General features: G+C 44.3%; 1 protein-coding gene across 1 annotated transcript in view; it reads left to right on the plus strand.

Moving 5' to 3' along the window:
• The window catches only part of SRRM3 (serine/arginine repetitive matrix 3), a 244,216-nt gene that overhangs the window by 36,048 nt on the left and 182,007 nt on the right, over positions 1 to 26,161 (plus strand). The window lies entirely within an intron of this gene.

Genomic DNA, 26,161 nt, shown 5'->3' on the forward strand with positions numbered 1-26,161 from the left:
AAAACCTAACTGTGCGGAAGAACAAGGTTTTCACTGAACATGTATGAAAATCCTCTTTCCAGAAAGAAAAATTATTTTCTAGAGTCCCCTCACCCACCAGAGTTTCCCATAGGTGGCATGCTTCACTAATAAAACACCCACAGTGGAATTTTCCCAACAGATGTGGGCGAACAGCATAAAGACAAACAAAAGGTTTCTACTCTGATATCTTGCACAGCTCAGAACACTTTCAAGGTCGTTCCACCCTGGGCTGCCAGACAGGTGGGAGAGGTTCTTCATTGAGGAAAAGCTATTCCTCGTTACAGAAACGAAAGTTAGCAAGAGGCATTTCTTGAAATCAAACAAGATTAGTTTCGAACAGAACATAAAATGGCGCTTGATAAAAGAAAATGGCGTAGCGAATGCTAACTTATACATGACATTAATGAACATCTACAAGCATAATCTAACATTCCATGATCCCTAAAAAATCCAAATGACCTCCTTAACTCTACCCTTCCCTGAACCATAAACCCCCCTACTATCCAGTAATGCTATCCTTCTAAAACCTAAAACAACATTTGTTCCCATTTATGATACTGTTCTCCGAAGCCAAAAAACCTTACTGCCCCTTAATACTACTCTTCCCTGACACTAAATACTCCTTACTACCCTTTTATGCTACCTATCTCTGAATACCAGTAGCCCTGAACACCATTAAGTGCTACCCTTCTGTGAACCCTAAAAGCCCCAAATATCCCTCAACCTAACTAATCCCTGAATTCTACCAATCCCTTTCTGCTCTTTTACACTGCCAATCCCTGAACACTTAAATCCCTTACTACCCCTTAATGATACTGGTAGCTGAACCCTAAAAGCTGATACCTACCCTGCAATACTACCAATCTCTAAAACCCTGCCAACCCCTTGCTATAGCCTTATAGCCCGCCGTAGCGGGCTACACCGGCTGTTAAAGGCCTGCTGTAGCGTTAAAGGTCCGAGCCGAAGGCGAGGGACTTTAACAAAGTAGAGTGACTTTAAAAGCCGGTATAGCCCTGCTAGGAAGGGCTATAAGGCTATCAGAACATTCTGCCACTAGAGGGCAGAATGTTCTAACAAATAAAATAAAGCCTTCAGGGAGCGCGAGGGGATTAAAATCCCCTCGGGTCCCTGAAGCCTTTGTTCACAGCCACAGCTGAGAACAAAGACAATCATTGGAATGTCGGAGCTCCGGGCTTATACCAGCCATTATAAGCCCGGAGCACTCCATTGTTTTCAATGGAGCTCCCAACATTCCAATGTTCTAATATCCCTTAACACTATCTTTCCCTGAAACCTTAAGTAACCCCTTACAAGTCTCCCTCTACCTTCCTCACCTCACTGTAAATGCTCCTCTCTGCATTAGCACAGGAATGCTCCCGTCCCTCTGCTCACTGTACACTTACCTTTCTTTGCCCTATTAGGCACAACATTGTTTTATTTGTTTGTAGCCACAACTTTTTTATTCGATTTTATCAGTAAACAACATTTTTGACACAACTTTTTTCAATCGACTTTTTTCCCACAATATATTTACAGTAAACTACCAACCTCGCTGGTGAGCAATATGGTGCTGAAAGACCAGTAAGAGCCAGGTACGGGATCATAGATTCCTTAGGACGACGCAGGGAATACGCAGGGCATACTAAGGCTCCTGTTGAATATGATGGAGTTTCTCTTATTTGTATTATCCAGGACCTCATTTAGAGGTAGTGAAGCAGTTCGCCAGGTTTGCTTGGTCGGTGGAGCCACCTCCCCATAAGCAGATATAGAGCAGCGCACGCTGCTGTGAGGCTGCTTCATGGAAGAGCGATCGAGACATAGGGACGTTAAAGAGTTGTCAGAACTGTGACCAACAAAGGCCAAAGACACCACCAGCAGTTAGAAGCTTTCAAGGACCTGAGCATTGGACAGACCTGGAAGGGACTCTCCACCTGCTCACATGAGGGCCATGGTGCTTGAGTGACAGCCCATCACGTGCACTGTCAGTCAAGGACCTCGGCAGAAACCCAGAAATGAAGCACTAGACCCAACCAAACTCAACACATGTGACTAATACCAAACACTCAGAGACGTTTCAAGGCATGGGCAAAGCGGGCAAATGCCTAGGGCCTCCACCTTCCACAGGGCCCCCTGAGAGGCAACTTTCTTCACTGTTATCTATTGCTCTACTTTTACCTCTGCCTACCTCTACCTCTACCTCTAACTCTTTCACTTTCTTCCAAGAATAATCCTAGGGATTTTTGGTGCTGTAGCCAAGACCCATTTCAGTTGTTTTGTATGACCCAGTTTTTGAAAGTTTAACACATAATTCAATATTGTTTGCCATTATGGCATCCTTGAAATAGCAGAAAAATGGCAACAAAATGCAAAGTTGTTTTGAGCTTAAATGTGCATGATTGGAGTTATATGACTAAAGCTCCATATAGTAACATTAGAGTCGGTGACTTTGGTACGGAACACAACTAATTTGAGCTCAAAAGATGTAGGGGGAATATTATCAAGCACAGGCGATAAAATTATCGCCACTTTATCGGCAGGAAACTGCCGCTAAAGCAGCGATAATGGGCTTGATAATGTGCCCTTGTGAATTCCCATAGCAGCCCAGGTTAACACCAGAACCTGGGCTGCTATGGGAATTCACAAGGGCATATTATCAAGCCCATTATCGCCGCTTTAGCGGGAGTTTCCTGCCGATAAAGCAGCAATAATTTTATCGCCTGTGCTTGATAATATGCCCCGTAGTGTGTTGGAATTAAATAAAAAATATATGTACACTTAGCATTAAATGATCCGGAAAAGGCTGCAAAACATCCCACTTCTTAGTTAAACGAGTGTCATTCTTTGGAAATCTTTAATACCCTTCTTTATTTTGAATTCACTAGTGTTCAAGTCTGTCTTATGTGTTTAAAGAACTGTGGCTGTCGTTCTTGTATGTGAATGGCCTTGTGTAAATTGAAGTCCTTCTTAGTTACCCATAAGGGGAAATGAATTTTCAAAATGAGTAGTTTATACCACTAATTAACTCAAAATCAGGGTCCCGAAAATATGGTTGTAACGAGGGCCCCAATAGTTACTAAAATGGAAATGTGAACTGACATAAGAGGGACTGAGTGAGCTGAAAAGGCCAATACATTCAAAGGGGGAACATCCTTTTCAACGCAACTTTTACCACGCAGTGCCTTTACGACGCAACTATTACAACGCATGTCATTACAACGCATAGCGCTGGGGGGCACTCTAGGATAGGGAATAGATTTAATTTACTATCCAACACCTTCCCTACTATCCACGGGGACTGGAGTTGGAATAATAAATTAAACTATTCACTATCCAGCACCCCTTAACGCTATGCGTTGTAACAGCATGCGTTGTAAAAACTGCGATGTAAAGGCATGCGTGGTAAAACCATGCGTTGTAATGTCATACATCCCATTCAAAGTTGTTTTAAAAAGGAGCCCCCAAAATATGTTAGGGCCAGAGCCCCCAGAAACCTTAAGGTGTCCCTCACTCCCTCGTTTTCTCTGGGAAGGCCCTTGACTTCCCACAACGTTTGCTTCTTTCGTGACTTCATCCTCATTTTGAGGTTAAAGTCTGAACCATGGAGGAGAGAAGGCGACAGAGGTACATAAATCCTGCCCACCCCGCTGGGGCGACCAACCACTGTGAGAGCAGTATCTTGAGCCTATGGAGAGGCGTAGGCTGGATCTGCCTGTCTGCTGGAGGACAAAACCACTTGGGCTTGCTTTTGACAGCAAACCTCACCCTCATGGTACAGTGAGATCCAGCCCTAAGCTTGCAAGCAGCAGTCAGCCAGGCCTTCTGCTGTGTGTGGTTCAGCACCCCAACACGTGGCAGCTTCCCAAAGGCTACAGATTCCACGTGCACACAGTGCTTTAAATGGAAACAAATAAGTGCAGGTACTCACCTGAGATGTGGAGGAGGGGGCGGAGCTACGGGCAGTGCTAAGGGAAGGGGCCAGAGGCACACATTTAATTTGTTTGAGGTGTAATTGGTCTGCAGATATGCTCACTGCAGACAACACGCATACAAGAAGAACATACACAGGGACATAGAAGCACTTGCGCGCAGGCAGGGTATTTAGTTCATGTGTGAGGGACGCTCTCTTTCTGCCGCTCACACACTCATGACCAGGACATGGTGCACTCCGACGCTGTCGAATGACCCATGTGCATACAAACAGCACAGTACATGCATGCAAGTAAGATAACAGATATGTTCATTACTGAAGCAAACTGGGTTTGTGTTAAAATGTAACCTTTTAAATTAGTATCACAACCTGGATTCTGTGAATACAAGAAGCCACTAAAACAGAAGTCACAATTTGCACGGCACTATTTCCGTCCTAAAGAAGCCTTGACACGGTTTCTAAACTGGAGCCCCCCGGTACTTTATGTTCCCAGAAAGATTAGCAACATACTGCTGGTCACTTTCAGCACAACAATAAACGAAATTCCGGAGTGGCGAAACAGGCATGCACGACACAAAAATCTGCCACAATGTATTGCCTTTGAAGACAACTGAAACCATTATCAAACTCGCCTCCTATGGGACTAGCTGGAGAAAAGTCTGCCGATTACCTGTGGCCTTTGTACATTCTTCAATCATTCATTCAACATGTTTTCTAAACCGCACCAGCATTTCATAGATGGGTGTCTTCGTAAGGCACGACAGAAAAAAACGATGTGTGTCGTAATTTGTGTGGTGAATAGTGCAATACGTGCACAGGAGTGGCGGCTTTCATGAAAATGTGGGCCAGGCTCCATGAAACAGGGCAGATAGAATACTTACCTCTATCAAGATCATTCACACACTAGGAAACATGGGTACTGATTCCTCTGCTTGACACAAGCGCAGTCCACATGGAGTACCTTTTGCCTTTCAATAAAGGAGTTAGGGGGCCCAGGCAGGTAATGAACGGTAAACTCTAAACAGAACCACATCTCAGGTAAGTACCGCACTTATTTTTTTCCATTTAAAGCACTGGTGTAATTGGTCTGCAGATATGCACACTGCAGACAACACGCATACAAGAAGAACATACACAGGGACATAGAAGCGCTTGCACACAGACAGGGTATTTAGTCCATGTGTTTTCGGATCGCATATTCTGATGTCCACATTACAACAGCTTGATTCCCCGACCCTTCCCCCTTCGCCATCTTCCACCCCCGTAGCTGTGCTACAGCGTCATCATCTTCACCTTTCTCCTCGATCCGGCTCTAATCAAGTGCTGCCTTTCTCTGCTATGCCAGCAGGAAGCCTACTCTTCGTTTTGAGTCAGGAGATGTGCCTCCTAGCAGGCATTCTCGCACACCTACAGTGCAATCGTCTCCACGCCCTGCCTGCTCTGATTTTGAATACATATGGGCGTTGCTCAATTAGCAGATTGTAAAAGATTAGCACTCGAGTGCTACACGAAAACGGCCCGACTCCTCAGCTGTGTCACACTTCTTTCTTTTCAAGCCAAATTGCACGGAGTTGGCTTTCTGCCCCATGAGTACCGGTACTCTCTTTGAGTCAAGAAAAAGTTCCGGTACTCAAAGGCAGACAATTTAGAAGTGCCTGTACTCAGTACCGGTGAGTACCGGCCCATTTAAAGCACTGCGTGCACAGAGTTATTGACTTTGAGGAGAGTCCTTCTATTTCAAGGGAGTGCTTAGGTGTATTAACAGTACAGAGAATGGCGGACCCCAGGGGGTTAAAGAGTGGCCGCTCCTGTGGAAAGTGGCGTTTTACTCAAGTGATATATTTTGTGACAGCCGGATTTAGGAAATAGAGTATATACACATCCTTGTTGCATAACAGATTACTTAAAAGATTTTTTAAGGTGCAGGCGCCCCATGTTCTTCAACTCCATGTTTTGCAGATGTTATTGTAAATACATGTTATGATAATGGACTTGATTGGTTACTGAAACCAGGAAATGAGGAAGAGGCGGAAGCTTCGCAAGACGAAGAATCCTTTCAGTGGCAATCGTGATTGCGTGACATGATACTTGTGAAGTGGGCGGGACTAAGGAGAAGAGTGCAAGGGTCAGAGGTCGCAGAGGTTTTGCGGATATTTTGGAAGGTCTGAATCCTGCCTTCGAGAGAAGGAAAGGGGCATTACAGTTCAAGAGCGAGAGAAAACGGGAATCAAATGATATATCTAAATATACAGCATGGCAGGTGCGCCAGAGGCGCAACTAGAGCCAAGTTTCGCGGGGGGGGGGGGAAATCTTTAAGCAACATGCAGAGTGGAGCTGCAGGGGCTCTTAGGAGGGGTGAAACGATAGCAAGGCCTCATTAACATGCAAAAGGTCTTTTAAAGACCTGAGAAGTGCTCGGGTGCGGCTGTGTGTGTGCCCGGGCAATTGTCTCATCCGGGCTGCCACACAGGGGGGGGGGGGGCTGAAACCCTTTGAGTCCAATGAGTGTTGCGCGCCTGAGCTGCGCTAACATAAATGTTATATCAATGAAAAAATTTAAAAATACCATTGTGTGTCATCTGCAGAAACCTATACAGGGTCCATGAGCGTTTGTCATGTAGCAGTGCCCTTCATGGCCCCGCCCCCAGTGATTTACAGGGGTGCATTGTGGGCCAGCTGTGTCTCGTTCTAAGAGACAGCGGACAGAACGGAATGTCTGCAGAAAAATTAAGAACTCGTTGCCTGTTGTTGCCCAGCATAGAAGGAAAGCGAGGGGTGTGTGGGGGTGCAGGGGAGCAGGGCACAGGAGGGTCCGGGCCCCATAACTCACTTTACTATTACAAGGCTGGCGGGGGACTGCACTGGGGTAGGAGGGTGCGTGTCAGTCAGGTCAATCAATCAATCAATCAGGGGGATTATAAGCGCACTACTCACCCGTGAGGGTCTCAAGGCGCTGGAGGGGGGTGGGTCAGCAGGTCTGTTTCAGTCGAAGAGCAAGGTCTTCAGAGCCTTCCTGTATGTGTTCAGGGAGGGGGGGCATCTGATGTCGGTGGGGATATCATTCCAGGTCTTGGCAGCAATGTAGGAGGAGGATCTTTCCCCTTCTCTGGCTCTGCGGATGCATGGAGTTTTGGCGAGGAGGAGGTTGGTGGAGGGGAGGTTTTGTTTGGGTACGTTGAAAATCATTCTGTCGTTGAGGTATTGGGGTCCGGTTTTGTGTAGGCATTTGTAGGCGTAGGTGAGTATCTTGAAGGCCAATGTTTTGCTAACTTTCCGACTTTTCCATTCACAAACACTTTGTTTTTCTGTTTAAGTTCACCTTTGCCCATGTAAAGTTGTTCTGCCCGTTGCTTAATACTTTTCACGACACTTGGAGATAATTGTCACCTTAATTGAACACGACCAAGATAGAAAATGTATGCAGCCCTTTTTTCCTGCAGGTAAACCTGTTGCAGAATTTGTCGATGCCCAGTTGCAAATGTATATACATTTCATATCTGCAGGCGTAAATTATGCTCCAAAAATTGTGGCAAAAAACACACTTTCCGTTCAGAATTGGCAAAGCTTAAACTTCACAATCTTTCTACAGTTTTTCCTGGAACTTAGCAAAACTTTTCTTTTTTTTCCCAAAAAGTAATTTCAGCATTGCAAGCACCAGAGGCAAAGGCCTGTCTGAAAAAAACTGATGTAGTAAGTGAGAAGATGACTGTGTCTGGGAAGGTTACGTAGAGCAGGCTGGAAAAAACTGGATACGTTTTCTAGGGACTGCATGGAAGTAGAGAGAGGGCCTCCGAGTGGGGTCTCCTCGATCTGCCGGTCACACACCCCCCGATACCCCACCCTACCATGTCTCAGATGCTACATATCAGTACAAGGTGTGGGTGCTAGTGTGACCCAGGTGCAGGGCTTTAAGTGCGATGAAAAAACTGGGCGGTCTCTCAAAGGGGTGTGGTCAATGTAATTAAGGGTGTAGCTTAAAAACACATAAACTAAAAATCAGTGCTTAGCATAGTGTGTCGTCCGACTTGTATTTTGCTGTTTCTGTCATTACCTCTAGATATATGACACAACACGTAACATCATACCTACAACAAATCAGGACTATTGGCTTTGTCAGTGGTTGTTAGTTGCATAAGATAAATAAGCAGCAACTATAGTTTGTATATAATATTGAAAAAGCTTCCACTTAAAGCCTTGGTGACACCACGACAATGTTGCTGCTCCTGAGTTTCAAAAAGAGAAGGGAAATCCAGAGAGAATATGGCTCTCTTTAAAGGATTTCCCTTCCCCTACAACTCTCACCTGGCATGACATCATGCAGTAACTTCTCCACCTGTGAGCAGTGTGAGCAGCGCACATGATGTGCCTGCTGTCACTGCAGTCCGGGGGGGAAAAACGGACCGCCAGGGCACAAAACAGAGCCCGATAGAGACCCGTTTCGAGGCCCCCTTCAAAAAACTGCCGGTGCTCAGCACCGGTGAGAACCGGCCCACTTAAAGCCCTGCCCAGGTGTAAATAGGCAAAGCATGGTCCACAGCTGGGCGACCCCCTTGGTGGCAGAAAGAACTTGTAGAGATGGATGCGTGCAGAAGCCCACGTTATGTTGCTTTCCGTCCAGCACGAGGGCTGAATACACAAAAAGTTGGCTCTCAAAAAGCCCCTAATTCCGTGAGATGTGCAGAAAGTGCCAGAGAACTCCTCCGCATCCAAACGAAGGCAGCTGTTGGAGGTAAATGCTCATTTAAAAATGCATGAAATGAAAACAAAAATGTGAGTGAAATACATGCATTTCCAGTTCGTTTCAAAGAAGCCCCCCTTTCTGGAATGCCCCCTCCCCCTGAATCTTTGTGTGGGCTTATCACCGAGCACCACACCTGCAGGCCCTGCTGTGTGTCTTTGTATCCCCTGTCCTTTCAGATCTGTACAATGAAGACGAGCTCAGGGGGCGCTTCCCGACCCTCCACCTCCGTCCACCTGCGATCCCAGGCACTAGAGCTCGGAGAGGGGCAGAGGAGAGCACAAGGCATGGAGCCATGCGCCAGGATTGGCGGCTCTGGCGTAACTGCTGATGCAGGAAGAGATTATCATCGAGGCGAGAAAAGGGCCAGAAGCTTTAGTTCAATTTGTTCAGCAAAAAAACACGCTGAATTCTAAATCCATAACTAAATGTTGGCACTTAAAAAACAGGGATTGATAAAAGAATGTCTGGATAGGACTGAGAAGCGGCCGGCTGGAGGACGTTCAACGCCCTGTGCCCAGTTTCAACCGGGCTTTCAGCGGGTTTACCATCCAGTGACACCCTTTATGACTAATACCTTTAGGATAAGAAGCCATCAATGACACCGACCATCCAGTAATCTTTATTTCGAAGTGGTGCTTTCTATGACGCCTAACTATCTCCGTCCTTGGCCGGTACTGCTCAGGAGTCATCTGCTGCCACCAGGCACGTACTTCCAGTTTTGGTCCTATATTTAAAAAACGAAAGAATGCCGGGAGGTTTTTAGTTAACATATAGGGTAACCATTCGACCATATGTCCTTGGGACACAACTTTTCCAGTTATGAATTTTGATATGACATATCAGTGCATTCTGGGAGATGTAGTCATTGTTATTGAGGCAATTGGACCAAAACACCTGTGATATCTAAAACTAAAGTCCAGGAATGGAAAAGCGGTGTCCCGGTGCCACCCAACCATCTGGTCACCCTATTCACTACAAAGCTAAATAGATTAGCATACCAGGAGTTAACGATAGTAAAAGGAAAACCTAGGATTACAAACCTGATGTCTTAATGGTATCACACAGCCTGACTAACCTAAAATTATCTTAACCAGGGCTTTAAGTGGGCCAGGTCTCACTGGGTCTGAGCACCAGCAGTTTTTTAAACGGGGCCTCAAAACGGGTCTCTATCGGGCTCTGTTTTGTGCCCTGACACAGGTGGTCTGTTTTTTCCCGGACTGCAGTGACAGCAGGCACATCGATGTGCGCGTGCTCACATTGCTCAAATTCTCACTAGTGGAGAAATTACGGTATGACATCATGCCAGGTGAGCGTTGTAGGGGAAGGGAAATCCTTTAAAGAGAGTCATCTTCTCTGAATTTCCCTTCTCTTTTTGAAACTCAGGAGCAGCAACATTGTCGTGGTGTTGCCAGGGCTATAAGTGAAAGCTTTTTCAATATTATATACAATCCATAGTTGCTGCTTATTTATGTAAAATGTAAATCCATATTTGTAAAGCACAAACTACTCACCCTTACGGGTCTCAAGGCACTGGGAGCCGTTGTAGAAATCAAGTGAGCTATTGCAGGGCACAAGTCCTAAAAAAAGAAGGGGGGGGGGAGCTGACCTTACGACAGGAAGTGACGTCACGGAAGGTGGCTTGCACCATCAGACTCATTGCCTCCCCTCGCTCACCCCTTAGATGCGATTGTATCAGAGAAGCCAGCGCGTGAGCAGCGTTGTGAACGGGCTCCGATCTCGCCCCAGAGAGGTCAAAGAGTGAATGTGTGGCTCCATATACTCCTGTTATCGAGCTCCCAGTAAAATAAGTTGGGGGACTCCATTCACCCGCGTGGTACCCCGACTCGAGCGCTGAGCTATTGCCCAGAGTCACATGGTGCTGAGCTGATCTGCCAGAGGCAGGGATCGAACAGTGAACCCTGTGCTTCGAAGTCAGCTGCACCACACCTCTCCACTATTTATCATCTGCAACTAACAACCATTGACAAAGCCAATAGTCCCGACTTACTGTAAGTTGATGTTACTTGTAACGTACATCTGGATGCAATGACACAAACAGCACAATACCAGTCGGGTGGCACACTATGCTAAACTTACGTGTTTTTAGCCACGCCCTTAATTACATTGGACACGGCCCTTTGAGAGACCCCCCAGTTTTTGCATCTCACTTAAAGACCTGTCCGTAACCCATTTTGTGAATGTTAGCACATTTTTCTGTGCCGTAGGGAGCCCCGCATCTCCAAAATAGTCTCCTTTTGGGTCAACCATGTCTCATGGTGACCCACCACAAAAATGTTGATTTGTTTTTCACAAATGTGAAATTCACAATTTGTTGAAGAAAAACCCATGAATTTCAAGATGGCATAATATCCTTTTCATCAGCCAATTACATTTGGGGGGAAAAAATCACATAGGATTGACAGAAATTACAATTTCCTCGGCGTGTCTGCTTCAATAGACTAGGAACTGGCAAGGTCAGTCAGAGATAGCGCACCGACTTCACCCAAGAATGTATGTGATGTCACTTCTTGTAATTTAACGTCCTATGAGGTCACGGGTTGTGATTCCACTTACTGTGATGCCAGGCACCGTGATGTTACAAGCTGTGATGTCACGCACTGTGATATCAAGAGCCATTATGTCGCCTGCATACAGCCTAAGTTGATAAGTCCTCCCACTTCCTTTTAAGGACTTGTGCCCTGCCTTATCCTATCTGCAATCACTACTCAGCTCATTGCTACCCCTTTTATTGCACTGTGGTAGGTATGATGCTTGTGACTAGCCCTTCTTTCACAGATGCCCGCAGCAGGCACAAAACGCACTGAGCTGGCATACTGCCACACGTCGTTTCCCTTTGATCTGTGAGCCAAATTATATGAATTCGGAAACGTTTGTCCCATGTATCCATAGAGTTTAGGAATAAGTCAATATGTGTCGAGAAACCTGAAAAAAATGCTAGGGCCCCTACAATGCATAAGTAGCAAGACTCCTCTCTGCTGCCAGCGATGTTGCCAGCCAGCGTAAATTGTGCATCTAAAGCAGATGTTGAAAGTTTTTCACGAATAGCTTCACTTTGTGAGTCGCCCTCTTGCCACCCAGCGAGCTCAGACCTCAAAGCCTTCACTAGGGTCCCTTTGAGGAAGCGGCGCTAGGCTCTCGCTGACAGAAGGCGTCGCTGTTCACAGTGCTGACTTACTCAGAGGGGGAAACAGCGCCTCTGTTCTAGGTGCTGAAACTCGCGCTTCGATAGGAAAATAACGACTACTCGAGCAAAAACCCAGGGCCTTATTTATGAAGGCCTTGCGCCGCCGGTGCGTCACTTTTTCCCATTTTAAAAGTGGCGCACCGGCGGCGCAAGGCGTTCATAAATAAGGCCCCCAGCGCCTAAGGACTCCCCGAGTGCTTGGTGGTGTGGATTGCGGGCATTTCACGTTTGTTGTTGAGGTACTTCTAAATCTCGGAGCGGCTGCTTAAATAGACTATGAGCTGGCAAAGGGCACCGATTTCACCCGAGAATGTGTGTGTGAGCGGGCGCAGAGGCTGCTCTTTCATTGAGCGAGGACGAGGTAGTAGCATTTAGGGCTCGACAATTTTCAAGTTCTTGGGGAGCGCTGCAGCTGGCAACATGCTATTTTACTGGCGCTCTGAACTTCACAAAGAGGGTGTGTGTGCGTGCGTGCGTTGACTTAGTCAAAAGATTACATATGTTTCCCGAAAGTATTCCTTCAAAGCTCAATAGGCCAGGTACCCTGCTATGGTTTGTGAAACGTTGTCTTGTGACGCATAAATAATCTGAAAAGCATGCTCAGCATCCATTCGCCATTGAATCCACTCTCCCCCCTCGCCCAATTGATTTTAATGTGTCTTGCTCAAGTGAACCGCATGTAAAACAAAACCTAGGCCGCATCCCTGGCTTTGGCGTAGGGTGTTGGTGACGCGCTGTCTGACATGCAAACCTCTCCCTCTTGTCTTGCCAGCGTGATCGAGGAGCCGCGCTTCGCTCACGCGGAGGAGTGCGCCATGGTGTGCCCGCCTTACGGAGAAGGGTGCGCGGTGGAGTGCAGCTGTCGTATCGACTGCTACCGGGACTACAGCGGCCACCGGGACTACAGGTGAGCAGCCAGGCTGCCCTGCACGCGCGCGCCGGGCCAGCTCCAGAGGCGTGACAGTTGATTGGATAAGAGAGTTTACAGCCTGGGCAATACCCCTGATAGGCCACGACGTTTGAGCTAAGCCAATGAATGGGCAGGTTTATGAATCTATTCCAGCCATCATGCGTAGTCTTGAAATCTAACCCTGGGCGTAGAAATAAGTTACACTTGCGTAGTTTGCGCAACTACGTGCTACGTGAATTGCACGTAGCACAGTGCAAAAATGAGCAGCGTAGCAGGCATTTTTTGCTTGCTCGCTGTCCTCAACGTCAAGTTGGCGACCGCGAGGGAGCAAAATGACATCCCGGCAAGACTTTTTCCTTGTTCGCGATCAGCAACATCAAGTTGCCGATTGCAAGCGTGGAAAATAAACCTCCCAGCGAGAATCTCAACACGGGGAGGTCAGGTTTCTCATTGGGGGTGGTCGCGTATGCTTGCAACCGCAGTCCGCTTTGAGAAAACTGCCGCTCGAGTACAAATCTACTCGAGCGGCAGAAAACGACTGCTGGCACTGTGCAAGGTGCCGTTTGCAATAATTGCAAAGTGCAAACAAGCATCCGGCACTGTGCAATCAGTGCGAACAGCATTTTCCCTACCGCACTACGCAGTTCGCGTAGCTTGTGATGCAGCGTTACTCCGGAAATAATTTCTAAAACCATGTCACCTTTCCCTGAAGTACAAAATCATACATCTACTCGTCAGTGGGGCCCATAACACCGCGAGTCACTCACAAAACACTTCCATCCAACTTCATGGATCGGTGAGATTCAAAGGAGAGCTGCTGTATTATAGTGGGGTGTCTAAACTAAAAGTGGATATTTATACTATTTATACCAGCAGTTTAAATGAGTTTACCATGGCTTTATTAACAAAACATTTATTTAGACCCTCCACCATTATGGTCGACGAATCTGCTAGTAAAAAATTAGGCGTAGGAAAATAAAAGACAAGCTTAATTCTCCATTTATCTAATTTTTATTAAAAGCAAAGTTTAGCATGTCTAAAAGTTTATTCACTTTATTTATTTATTTATTCAAAACAACATTAAAAGGAATAAGAGTTTTATCTCAAACTGTTATATTCATTTATTTTAGAAAAATCAGAAATAGACATTATTTAGATTTCAGAGATACAGGTAGTAGCAAAAGACAGATAGTTTCCAACATTCATTTTCTCCTAACTTCACTAACTAATGACCTCATCTAAAGCTCAGTTCTCATTCAAAGGAGAATAGAACATTATTCTAAGTCTTACATCTCAGGAAAATCAGCATTCCGACAGCATCTCTGGAGGAAATTGAAGAGGAGTTTTTCTTAGGTAAAGTCAGCACTTTTTTATACCTTTTTCACAAACTTTTTCTATCTACAAAAGTAACTATCAGCATAAACTCGAGTTCTGATTGGACAAATTAGGGGTGGATGAGCATCACCTCATCATTCTAATATTCACTTCCCGTTGTGTCAGCTGAATTTTAAAGGGTCCTTTGTTTAAGAAAGACTTTGGCCTAGTCACATCCTCAACTAGCAACTCTGTGGATTTTTCCCACGTTCAGTAATTCAAACGTCCATTCTTTTGGCAGTCATCAGGACTTCTAGGGCATGTTGGCCTTGAACTGTTTTCGTTCAGGCACAGGCAGCTCGCATTCATTCTCGTCTTCCAGCCGCGTATGCGCTTTATCTCTCACTGTCACAGTAATCGAGAGACTCCATTTTTCAGTAGGCCTCACGAGCCAGAATGGGAACTATCATAGAAACAAACACAAATAGATGTTAAATATGGAACTATAGCCCTTCTGTTTATCTACCCCCATACTAAGGTTTCCCTGTTAGTTATTACCTAGCAAATAAGTGACATTTACGTAATTTGTACTCACTTATCCTTCGGTTTCTGCCACAGATACATGTACAAAAAGCACATTTATGCCGTTTTCGATTATTTAATAGCTGCTCATTAGTTCAGGACACAACAGAATCACATAATTAGTTAATTATGATTACAACATACATAAAATTAGTTTCCCACGTGTACTTGTGCAGGTGCAATTTTTATTCTAGGGTGGTTAATTTCACACATCACTCCATTAGTTCAAGTTATGATTATGGAAGTGTGATTTCACAAGGGGTATACAAAAAGTTGTTTCTCCAACTTGCTCCATCACTTGAGTAGGGCGAAGTGCACTTCGCGTAGCTATGCATAATGGGACTACGTGAACTAGGCCCAGGGTTATTAAAATCTCCTCTTTTGTCAGTAGGCCTGCCCACCGCTGGGTGGTCACAGTTTTCCCAATCGTTACTAGGGTGAAATAAAGCCAGGGCTTTAGTGTTGGTGGCGCCCAGAGAGACAGTCTTCGTGGCACCCACCACCCCCTCACCCCTCATAAATACCTCCTCTCCACGAATTCCTTCACTACTATATTCCATCGGTACCCCTCTTCTCTCCATAGCCCCTTTCACATTCATTTAATTTGTTTGATAGCACTTCTCTTACCAGTGAAGGTTGTTAGGGCACTTCAAATCACACACACAATAGGAAGAGCCAGTGAATCATACGTGTGTGAAAAATGTCTATAGGAAACGTAACATAAGACAGTGAGAATTACAATGTGCAGGAGTCACATATCACCGATACTAGTAAGCAGTATATATTAAGTGTATTTTGTTTTAAGACGCACAAACTCAGAATTGTAAACGTACCACAGTGGCGTCTTTAGTAATAAAAATGTATTTCTTCCTTAATGAACCCTTTTATTGCAAAATTAGAATACTGAAAGACAGGCGGGGGAACATTACGTTCTAATCTATACCCAGTGCCACTGGAATTATGCAATTGTGCTGCTGCCACTTTTATCACATAATTATAGATTTTCCACATCTGCCACGTAATCCATCATCTGCTGCACAATCTTCAGATTTTACCAACGAGAAAAAATAGTTTCTAGCTCAAACATGTCAATAGTTACTAGTACTGCAGCAACGTGTTGCTGCGCAGTTGAAGCCCCTTTGCCCAGGATGATATTTGATATTTTGATATTTATGTATTTTTATAAAGCGCGAACATTCGCTCCCAGGGGAGCATCTTGGCGCTAAGCTAGCGAACAGTAGGTTGATGAAAAATGAAGCAGGTGAGAGGATGAGACTAAATGGCTGCCAGTACGGAGGTATCTGATTGTTTGTACACCCATGTCTTGAGGAGTTTTCTGAAAAGACCCTCCTTTTCAGTCAGTCTGAGGCTAACTGGTAGGTTATTCCATGCCTTGGCTGCCAAGACAGTGAAAGTTTTCCCACCCTTGGTTTGATATTTAAATCTGGGAATCAGGATGAGGTTTGTCCCAGATGATCTCAGACATCGCGGAGGATTATAACGCACAAAACGATGTGTAAAGTAGCGGGGACCTGTGTTTTGCATAGATTTAAAAACGGTAAGAAGCAATTTAAAAAGAATTCTTTTGTGCAATGGGAGCCAATGCAGAGCTCTTAATGCTGCTGAAGCTGATGACCTTCTGGGAAGTTGTAGGACCAGTCTCGCCGCTGCATGTTGTATACTCTGCAGCTTCTTAAGGGTGGACTTTTTCACACCAGCCATTAATCCATTGCAGTAATCAAGTCGGGAGAGTATTAAGGCTACCGCGACTGATTTTCTAGCTGCAATGGGGAGGAAATCAAAGAATTTTTTCAGTGATTTAATGAGACCAAAACAGCGTCCAGCCGTAATCCTGATGTGGTCATCGAAAGAGAGAAGTGAATCAAATTGCACACCTAGATTCCGAGCTGATGCTACTGCACTAGGGGGGGCTTCCGATCCCATGGGCCACCAGTCTTTCGGACAGAAAGATAGATCTTTACCCAACGGTATAATTTCTGTCTTCGCACTATTGCATTGAAGATGGTTTTTGTTCAACCATTGAAAAACATCCGATAGGCAGGTTTTAAAACGAAGGTCTGCATCTGGCCATTTTTTATCGATGGTAACGACAAGTTGTGTATCGTCGGCATAGGACGTGACAAGGATCCCATGAGATTCTATCACAGCGAGAAGGGGGGCCATATAGATATTAAAAAAAAGAGGGCTTAATATGGACCCCTGAGGTACTCCTGATGAAATTAATTTTTCGCTGGATAGATAGGGACCCAAAGACACAGTCTGGGACCTATTGGATAGGAACGAAATTACCCATGCCAAGGCTGTGTCTGTCACGCCAATCTCTCGCATTCTGTTAATCAGGATGGCATGCGAGATGGTGTCGAATGCTGCTGTCAAGTCAAGCAGGACGAGGACTGTCTGTCTTCCCTCATCCTGCAGAAACCTGACAGAATCAGCTAGTTCGATCAAGGCTGTTTCAGTTGAATGGCCGGAACGAAATCCCGACTGCTGAGGATGCAGAACATTATGGGCCTCTACAAATGTTTTGAGCTCATCGTGTACTAGCCGTTCCATGATTTTACTTAGAACAGGCAGCAAGGAAATGGGACGCATATTGCTAAGATCCGTGGGCGATTTATTCTGTTTCTTCATCAGAGGCTTTACAGTGGCCTTCTTCCAATCATTCGGCACTAGCCCAGATTCAAAAGATGCATTGATGAGACTATTTATGTAAGGATTTACTGTCTCTATCAAGTGATGTAAAATGATAGGAGGACATGGATCAGTGGGGGCTCCAGATTTACAAGCCAAAATTGCCTTGCTTGTTTGTTGGAGGGAAACCGGTTTAAAAGCAGAGAGCAGAAGGTGGTTGTCAGCAATCTCTGGGAAGTTGGTCGGAGGGGGAGGAAAGTGCATCTGAATACTGACTATTTTATCTTCAAAGAAGTCTGCGATTTGATTACACAGGCTCTCTGAAGGAGGAATTTCGGGCATAGTGGCTTTAGGATGGGTAAAAGATTTGACAATTTTAAAAACTGTTTTTTGGTTATGTTGAGCTTCATTTATAACCCTAGTAAAATAGTCCTTTTTTGCTGATTTAATATTGGCAAGATATTGTTTCCTCTGTTGGACATACTGTGCTCTTGCAGCTTCATCGTACAATTTTCGCCATTGCCTTTCTAATCTCCGACAGAGAAGATGACTGTCGGATAAAGTGTGGGTGAACCAGGGAGCATTAGGTTTCCTCTTATAGCATTTAGCATGCTGGCTTCCAGATTCAGTATTGGCCAAAACAATTTGGTCTAGCCAAGTGCGGAAATTGCATGAATCAACTACAACATCTCTAGTTATTATTGGAAGGTCTGGGAGAGGTTGAGAGTGGTCACCTTTCGGTTGCTTATTGCTATATTTGTGGGTTAAAATGGAACTAATGAGGTGGAACCAATGACCTGATAGTGTTAACACATTTAAAAGTGACAAAATAATGAAGTAATACTGTTATAAAAGGTGTCACATTAGGCCGCCAAATTTTCCTTATCTTCCTGCATAATTTACTCAAACCTGCCACATAATTTGGCCCTGCCCTGCCAAAAAAATTCCTGTGTCCCGCCTTGGCATGCAGTTTACATGCAGCTCTTTGATGCCAGTTTATAGCTCACTGTGCTACATTAGGGTTGTTACTGCAGTATTCTCCTGGTTGATATAATTCGAGAGTTAAGCAGATGATTTGGTCCACATCCCCCCTCACACAAAACCATGACGACAACCCAGAAATAACTAGTGAGCACTGTCAAAAGAGAAACCGAAGAAGGACTGACTATGGAATCTGCTTTATGTTCTACTTTCACGAGATCCTTCCTATTAAGGGGACTTTATTTTGTCATGTGTGCTTTTGTCAGACTGTGTGCCTCATATTGTGACAGCACACATTTTGCCGTTTTTAAGTGCTTTTGTAACAGGTGCTATGATCACACAATTTAATGGTTCACCAATAGTCAGCTTTAAAAGGATGAAATGCTGCATTGGCCCTGCCAGGGTTCAAGCTCATGAACTGTAGATCACACGCCGATGGTACCAATGAGCGCTTATTATGCTTGCACTCTTGATGCCCTTCATAGCCTACTCTTGCCGCTGCCCCTTCACCACATGGCACACCTGTAACCTTAGCGGGGCTGGATGGAGGAGGTCACAGTACCCTGCCAGCAGAAGCAGTGGCACCCTGAGCCGGAATCAGTGGTAACCTGGAAACAGAGCTGGTTCGCAGCCCTGGCACAAGCATGGCCGGCCACAGCCATCTCGAGAAGTCTTTCTCAATTAAACAAAGACAAGAATCCCACTCCATTCACCAGCAAGCAGAACTGAGTGCACATTGTTATTTAATTGAACTAATCGGCTGGGATTAAGCGCACTGTAGTGCTTTGGATGTGATTCTCGTGATGTATTATTGTATTCCTGATGAAGACTGTGCTGTGGCTCCCGCTGGAGGTTGTTTAGGGAGAATTCACCGTAATTGGATATTTGTTCCCTTTTGTGTGTGCATTATGCCCGTTGAATGTTGCTTCACTGGTCCCATTGGATTTTCGCACGTTTTCTGTCTGACTGCTGACTTTGGAAAGTAACAATTTACATTGCATTCAAGCAGCTTGCATAAAAACCCTTCCCTCTCTAACCGGGCTTAATGTGAGCCTTCATCTAAAATCCGGTCACTATTACCGCATCACAGCCCAGGCCATCAGACAATTGACTGAGCTGAAAGCAGAGACTTGGCAGCGCTTACACTCTAAGAACTAAAGGATGTTATTGACAGATCTGACCACTGAGGAGTTGGCAGCACCGACCATTTTGGGACTGATAGCAATGAAGATACAAACATTTGATAGAGGAGACTTTTGAAAATTTGAGAGGACTGACCGATGAGGGGTTCATTCGCATGGACCAGTTCAGGAGTCAAGGCTTTGCCCTCTGGGCAGACAACAGTAGTTGTCATTCACCAACTGACAGTAGTAGACATTGTGGTTTGTACCTTTTCCCTTCTTTATTGACAGCGGTGTTGCTTGGCTAGCTGTTGAGCACATGCATTTTCCACGAGAAAAGCCTTCTTGAGTGAGCCAAGCTTCAACGAGTGAGACGCGGATTCCCGCCCAAAAATAAGGTTACCTTTATGGATAGGAATCTTTTGGCTTTGCGGGAGCTCAGTTACAGCTTGCATAGAGACTCTCTTCCCTCTTTTCCCCATTCCATAACACTCCTTTTCATCTCAGTGATGATCAAGTTTTTCCCAGCTGTGATCGCCAGGGCAACTCATAGCCGTGATGGACTAGGATTAAGAAGTGGTGACCAGCAGGGGAAGGCACAGCAATGCCCACCCGGCAGTGAACAGTGATGTCATGTCATGTAAACGTTGTTTTGTAGCACACAACATTCACACAAGAGGACATCATGGTATTGCAACAAATTTAGGGACCATCTGGTGAGTGAGATCATCAGATAAAGAGGTGAAAAAAATTACCTTTACTTGTTTTCTAAAAACCAGCTGGTGTGTGGGATTGCAGCTTGGCAGCGCTATGGCACTGCCCAGATATAAGCCACCCAGCGCCTATTAGTGTGACTAATTGACTCTGGGAGCATTAGGCAGAACTCGTCAGAGAATGGCCTAGAATATAATTCATATGGTAGATCCTCCGGCCAATGATAGCACTGGGTATTGGGGAAATTGATGTAAATGACTCAGAAGTGTTGGAAACTGGCATTACTGATTGTCCTTGCATTGACAACAGTGGTGTTGGGAAATGGACAGTATTGTTCATAGAGGAACTGATAGTAGGGGTCATTGGGGGATTGTCAGCCCTAATAATATTGGGCTATTGATAACACCGACCCTAGTAGAAGACGACAAGCAACGACGGGCTTGTATAGGATTGGATTCCAAAAGTGTAGGCAAGAGTGAAAGCATTCAGGAGTTTTTTAGAAACTTGGGATCACATACAGCCTGTCTCAGATCTCCTTGTCCATGTCCTGAGTGAGGTAAATCCGCATGCTAGAAGTGAGGGTTGACATTCTGGGGAATAGGCACTTCTGCCCTGGTTGTGGACCTTTGGGTGTATGGATAATGCACATGTATGCAAATGTACAGAGGCGTCACATGCCTGTAGTCATGCACACGCGGGCTGTCTCAGATCTCGCTGGCGTCTGTCGATTTGTCACATAACCACTGCCACTCCCACCATCACATGTATTTCAAACATAGGTATACGTATATGAATCAGGACAGTTTGAAGTCCTACATCACATTTTACCTTGAGTTGTTTCCAAATATGTTCTCTACATTTCAGGAGTGAAATGTTCCCAAAGGGGACATGTCTGAAGGATTGTGGGTCAAAGGTTGAGTTTTTGAAAAGCAAAAGTACTCGCACAAGGCTCCCTGATAAATCCACAAATGCCTTCAATTTGTTTTTCAAGTTCTCAATTTCCGAAGTGTTGCTTTTCTTTTTAGTTTTCAGTATATTTTTGCAGGTCCCATGTTGGTATCAGAATGCAAGGCTTCAGGAGGGGGCACGGTGGGCGAAAGAGAGCGAGAGAGGTGTATGATCAGTGAATATATTTAGAATGAATAAGCTGGTGTCTGGCAGTCACAGGATCTTAACCACTTGGCTGCTAAGGCACCTGATGAGCTTCCATTGACTTTCCATTGAAATCAATGGAAAGTCCATGACGAGTTACCCTTGTCATTAGCGCTGAAGTGGTTAAGCTGAAGCTGTGGACGCTGCAGGAGGTTCCTCGCACTACAACATTCCCTGTTTCAATGCTGACTTTAAGTTTGACGTTTACTTAGGTTTAGTTTAGCTCTTTGAGCATCGTTTTCCAATCTCGAGTCATCAATTTACAGCTCGATTAAGATCGCTTCAGATGGGTAGGCGATATTTATCGCACCCAATGTGTACTGATAACCCTGGGATTGAACAAATGCCGCTTATTATAAGCAAATCACTGCAAAAGAGGAGCTGCTTGTTTGACCGCATAATGAAACCGCATGATATACCCCTGGGTAACTAGCCATAATACCGAAAAAAATATATGGAATGGACATACTATCGAAGTAAAAATATAAAATGGACAAAATATCGAATGGACACAATATATTAGTTAAAAATATCGAATTGAAGGTAAGTAATATCGATTGTCAAAATATAGAAGTAAAAAAATCGAAGTATATAATATAGGCATTAAAATATATCGAATTTTTAATAATATCGAATTTTTTAAAGTGTTTTGTATGTTAGTATATGTGTGAAAAGTGTATATTATTTTTGTAATGTATGTTTAATTTATTTTAAGTAATGAATTTTATGTTATAAATTTTTTGCGTAATTTAATTCTGTAGCGGGTTGTGGGTTTTTAGGGGAATAGGGTGGGAAATATTTTAATTATATTAAATTAAATATACATTTTTAGAAATTATTATTAATTTTTAATTTAATTTTGCTTTTTAGTTCTGTAGCGGGTTTTGGGTTTATAGGGGAATAGGGTGGGAAGTAATTTAATTGTAATTAATTAAATATTTTTATTTATTTATTGGTATTCATTTTGAATTGATTGTTAATTAATTTTTAATTGGTAATTCATTTTTATTAATTGGTAATTTGTATTAATTGATTAATTGATAATTATGATAATTGTATTCATTTATTTTCCGTAGCGGATTGTGGGTTTATAGGGGAATAGGGTGGGAAGTAATGTAATTGTAATTAATTACATATTAAAATACTTTTTTGTGTATTAATAATTAATTTACTATTAATTAATTATGAATAGGTATTACGTTTTATTATTAATTAGTTTTTGTTATGGAAAATTAATTCATTGTTGGTTAATTATGAATAGATAATTAATTTTTAATAACTAATATTTATTTGTATTTCTAATTGATTCATTATTACATAATATTACATTTGCTAATTAAGTTAAATACATTTTTTATTGATATTGATATTTAATTTATTTTTATTAATATATTAAATCATTACTTTCCCTACTGTTAAACTCACTGGAGTGGGAATAGTAATTTTCACCCCTACGCTATCCAACGCTTTCCCTACTGTTGCACTCTCTGGAGTGGGAATAGTAGTTTTTACCCTCCCGCTATCCAACGCCTTCCCTACTGTTGCACTCACTGGAGTGGGAATAGTAATTTTTACCCCTACGCTATCCAACGCTTTCCCTACTGTTGTACTCACTGGAGTGGGAATAATAATTGTTACCCCTACGCTATCCAACGCTTTCCCTACTGTTGCACTCTCTGGAGTGGGAATAGTAATTTTTACTCTCCCGCTATCCAACGCTTTTCCTACTGTTGCACTCACTGGAGTGGGAATAGAAATTTTTACCCCTACGCTATCCAACGCTTTCCCTTCTGTTGCTCTCACTGGAGTGGGAATAGTAATTTTTACCCTCCCGCTATCCAACGCCTTCTCTACTGTTGCACTCACTGGAGTGGGAATAGTAATTTTACCCCTACGCTATCCAACGCTTTCCCTACTGTTGTACTCACTGAAGTGGGAATAATAATTTTTACCCCTACGCTATCCAACGCTTTCCCTACTGTTGCACTCTCTGGAGTGGGAATAATAATTTTTACCCCTACGCTATCCAACGCTTCCCCTACTGTTGTACTCACTGGAGTGGGAATAGTAATTTTTACCCCTACGCTATCCAACGCTTTCCCTACTGTTGCACTCTCTGGAGTGGAATAGTCATTTTTTCCTCTACACTATCCAACGCATTCCCAACTGGCTGAAGGCTGCTTAGGATGCAGGGGCTGGGGCTGAAGGCTGCTTAGGAGGCAGGGGCAGGGGCTGGGGCTGAAGGCTGCTTGGGATGCAGGGGCTGGGGCTGAAGGCTGCTTAGGATGCAGGGACTGGGGCTGAAGGCTGCTTAGGATGCAAGGGCTGGGACTGAAGGCTGCTTAGGATGCAGGGGTGGGACTGAAGGCTGCTTAGGATGCAGCGGCTGGAGGGGGGCTCTTTGGGATGCAGGGCCTGCTGCTGGGCCCTGATGTAGATGCAAGGGATGAAGCGGCACATTGCAGAGGAGATGAGAAAGATCCCTTTATAATGTGCGGCGGGATGATTGATTTCCGATGGGCTCTGATTAAAGGCCGAGAAGTCCCTCCACAGCACAGCCGCCGCCATTAATAATTCAGCTCATTAGTGAGGGATGGGTGTGAGGGGGGAAAGGGAGAGTGTGCATGCAAAGAGATGAGAGACACGTCACGCCCAAAGGAGTGCTGAAGAGTTGAGAATGCAGGACAAGTGAGGATATGGGAGATAACAAGGACAAGCAGGAGAGAGGTCAGTGCATAAAGCGACTGGGAGTAAGGGATGAAGAGAGGGAAGAAATAGGGAAACACATACCAGGATCTGATATAGATTTGAGAAATACAATGATAGGTTGTATACAGTACAGACGAAAGAACTATATGAAAAATAGCTGAGAAAACAAACTATAGAGAGAGAGGAAAGAGGAGAGTGAAATACAAAATGTAGACGGAGAGAATTGTTAAAGAAACATAGTAGAGGAAAGTGAAAAAAATAGGGAACACAGATAAGAGAGGGAAGTATTGGAAAAGAATGAAGCGCATATAGAATTAGAGGCAGTAAAGGAAATATATAAAAATAGAGGAACATAGCGAAATGGAGGAAAGAGGTGAATACTGATAAAGAACAGAAGTACTTGGTGAGAGAGAGAATTGGTCGAGGGGAGTGGGAGAAGAGATGAACATTAGTAAGAAATAGGTTGAAGAGAAATGCAACAGTTGGGAAACGTAGAGAAGGTGAAATAGAGGGCCATAAGATGAGGTTCAGAGAAGAAGGAGGAAAAGCAAGATGAGAGACAAAAGGATTGTAATTGTATTTCTATACACTTGCATCGAAGCACTTTTCGGCAAGTAGCAGAAATTAGTGGTGGATTAGTATAGGAAAATATGAGTTAATTTGAACGGTTAACATGTGAGTCTGTTAGTTGGATTGAATAGGATAATAGAGGGATAGAAGATGGAGGAGTCTACAAAGTGCTATTTGTAAGATCATAGCAGTAAGATGAGGTTTTGGATGAGTAAAAAGGAGAGATGGAGGAGGGAAGAGTCTTTAGAAAGGGATTAGGGAAATCATAGTATTGAAAGACGTTTGGGATGAGTCAAAGGAGGGGTACATGAGGGAAGAATGTAGAAAGGGTTTTAGAATGAGGTTTGAGGTGTGGCAGGAGGGATGGAGGAGTAATGAGTCTAGAAGGGGTTATTTTGGAGATTAAAGTAGTAGAATGAGGTTTGGGGTGAGTCAGAGTGGAGGTAGAGGATATTTTGAGAGCGGTACAGGGTGATATAGAGTAGTGCATTGGAGAGAGTGAAAGTTTTTTTTGTTCCTTTGTATATGGACACCCCTAATTTATAAGCAAAGGGACAGCAGGGCACAAGGGCTGATAACACCAGCATCAATTAGAGATGGGCACACAACCACACCGCACGACTGCAACATGTAGAAAAAGAAAACACAACTGCAGCACCTGCGCAACACACATCTATTAGCACAGACTGCAAGGAATATGCTGCAGGCTGCAACAACTGCACCACCGTCACAGACAAACAGCAATGACTGGCAAACATAACAACATGAAGGAAGAGACACCCAACAAAATAAAAAAACAAAAATGAAAGCAGTGCGTGGGAGAGCAGGCCACTGGTAAAGAGCTAAACGATAAACATTAAGACCTCTATGTTAATCTATTAGAGCTGTTCTGGGATGTGGAGCATGTAGACATCAGAACAGACTCTGAAAGATTCAAAGCATGGGCCCCATGTAGAGTGTGGAGGCTTGCACTGTGCTTCCCTGGCAGAGTGCAGACCACCATATTTAGAGTTCTCCACCTGCCTGTCGAAGATCGCCGTGCCTTCAAAGGTCCCGCCACCCTGGTTAGAGTCGGGCGAGCGAAAAAAGTAACAGCAAGAGCCGAGCCAGAGCTGAGGCAAGGGTCTGGCGTGTCTCTTAGATCCCATGTATGAGCCAAGCTTTGAAAATGTTTGCTATGTAAATCATACAACAGCATCACGTAAAATATGATAAAGCCCCCTCCAAATTCAAAAAAGTGTGGGGCATATGTACAAGCCCTATCGCCACGGGAACGTAATTTTTTGAGACATTCCCGCGGCGATAGGGGCCTTGCCTTATGTACAAGGCAGCGTTAAGCCACTTAACATGGCTTATTGCTGCCTTGTACATAAGCTGGTACAAAAGGGGGTGGTGATGAACGGAGCATCCGAACCAATCAAGCACTCACACCCAGTCAAAAGATCTGGGTTTAATCCATCACCGTTCTTTAGCCCACTCTGCCACCCCAGTTCAGACATGGCCATATGCAAATCAGTCTGACCCTGTGCCTCATGAGAACAGTCCAGCCTGAACTGCCAAG

This window comes from Lissotriton helveticus, chromosome 3_1, assembly GCF_964261635.1.
Source record: "Lissotriton helveticus chromosome 3_1, aLisHel1.1, whole genome shotgun sequence".
Taxonomy (NCBI): domain Eukaryota; kingdom Metazoa; phylum Chordata; class Amphibia; order Caudata; family Salamandridae; genus Lissotriton; species Lissotriton helveticus.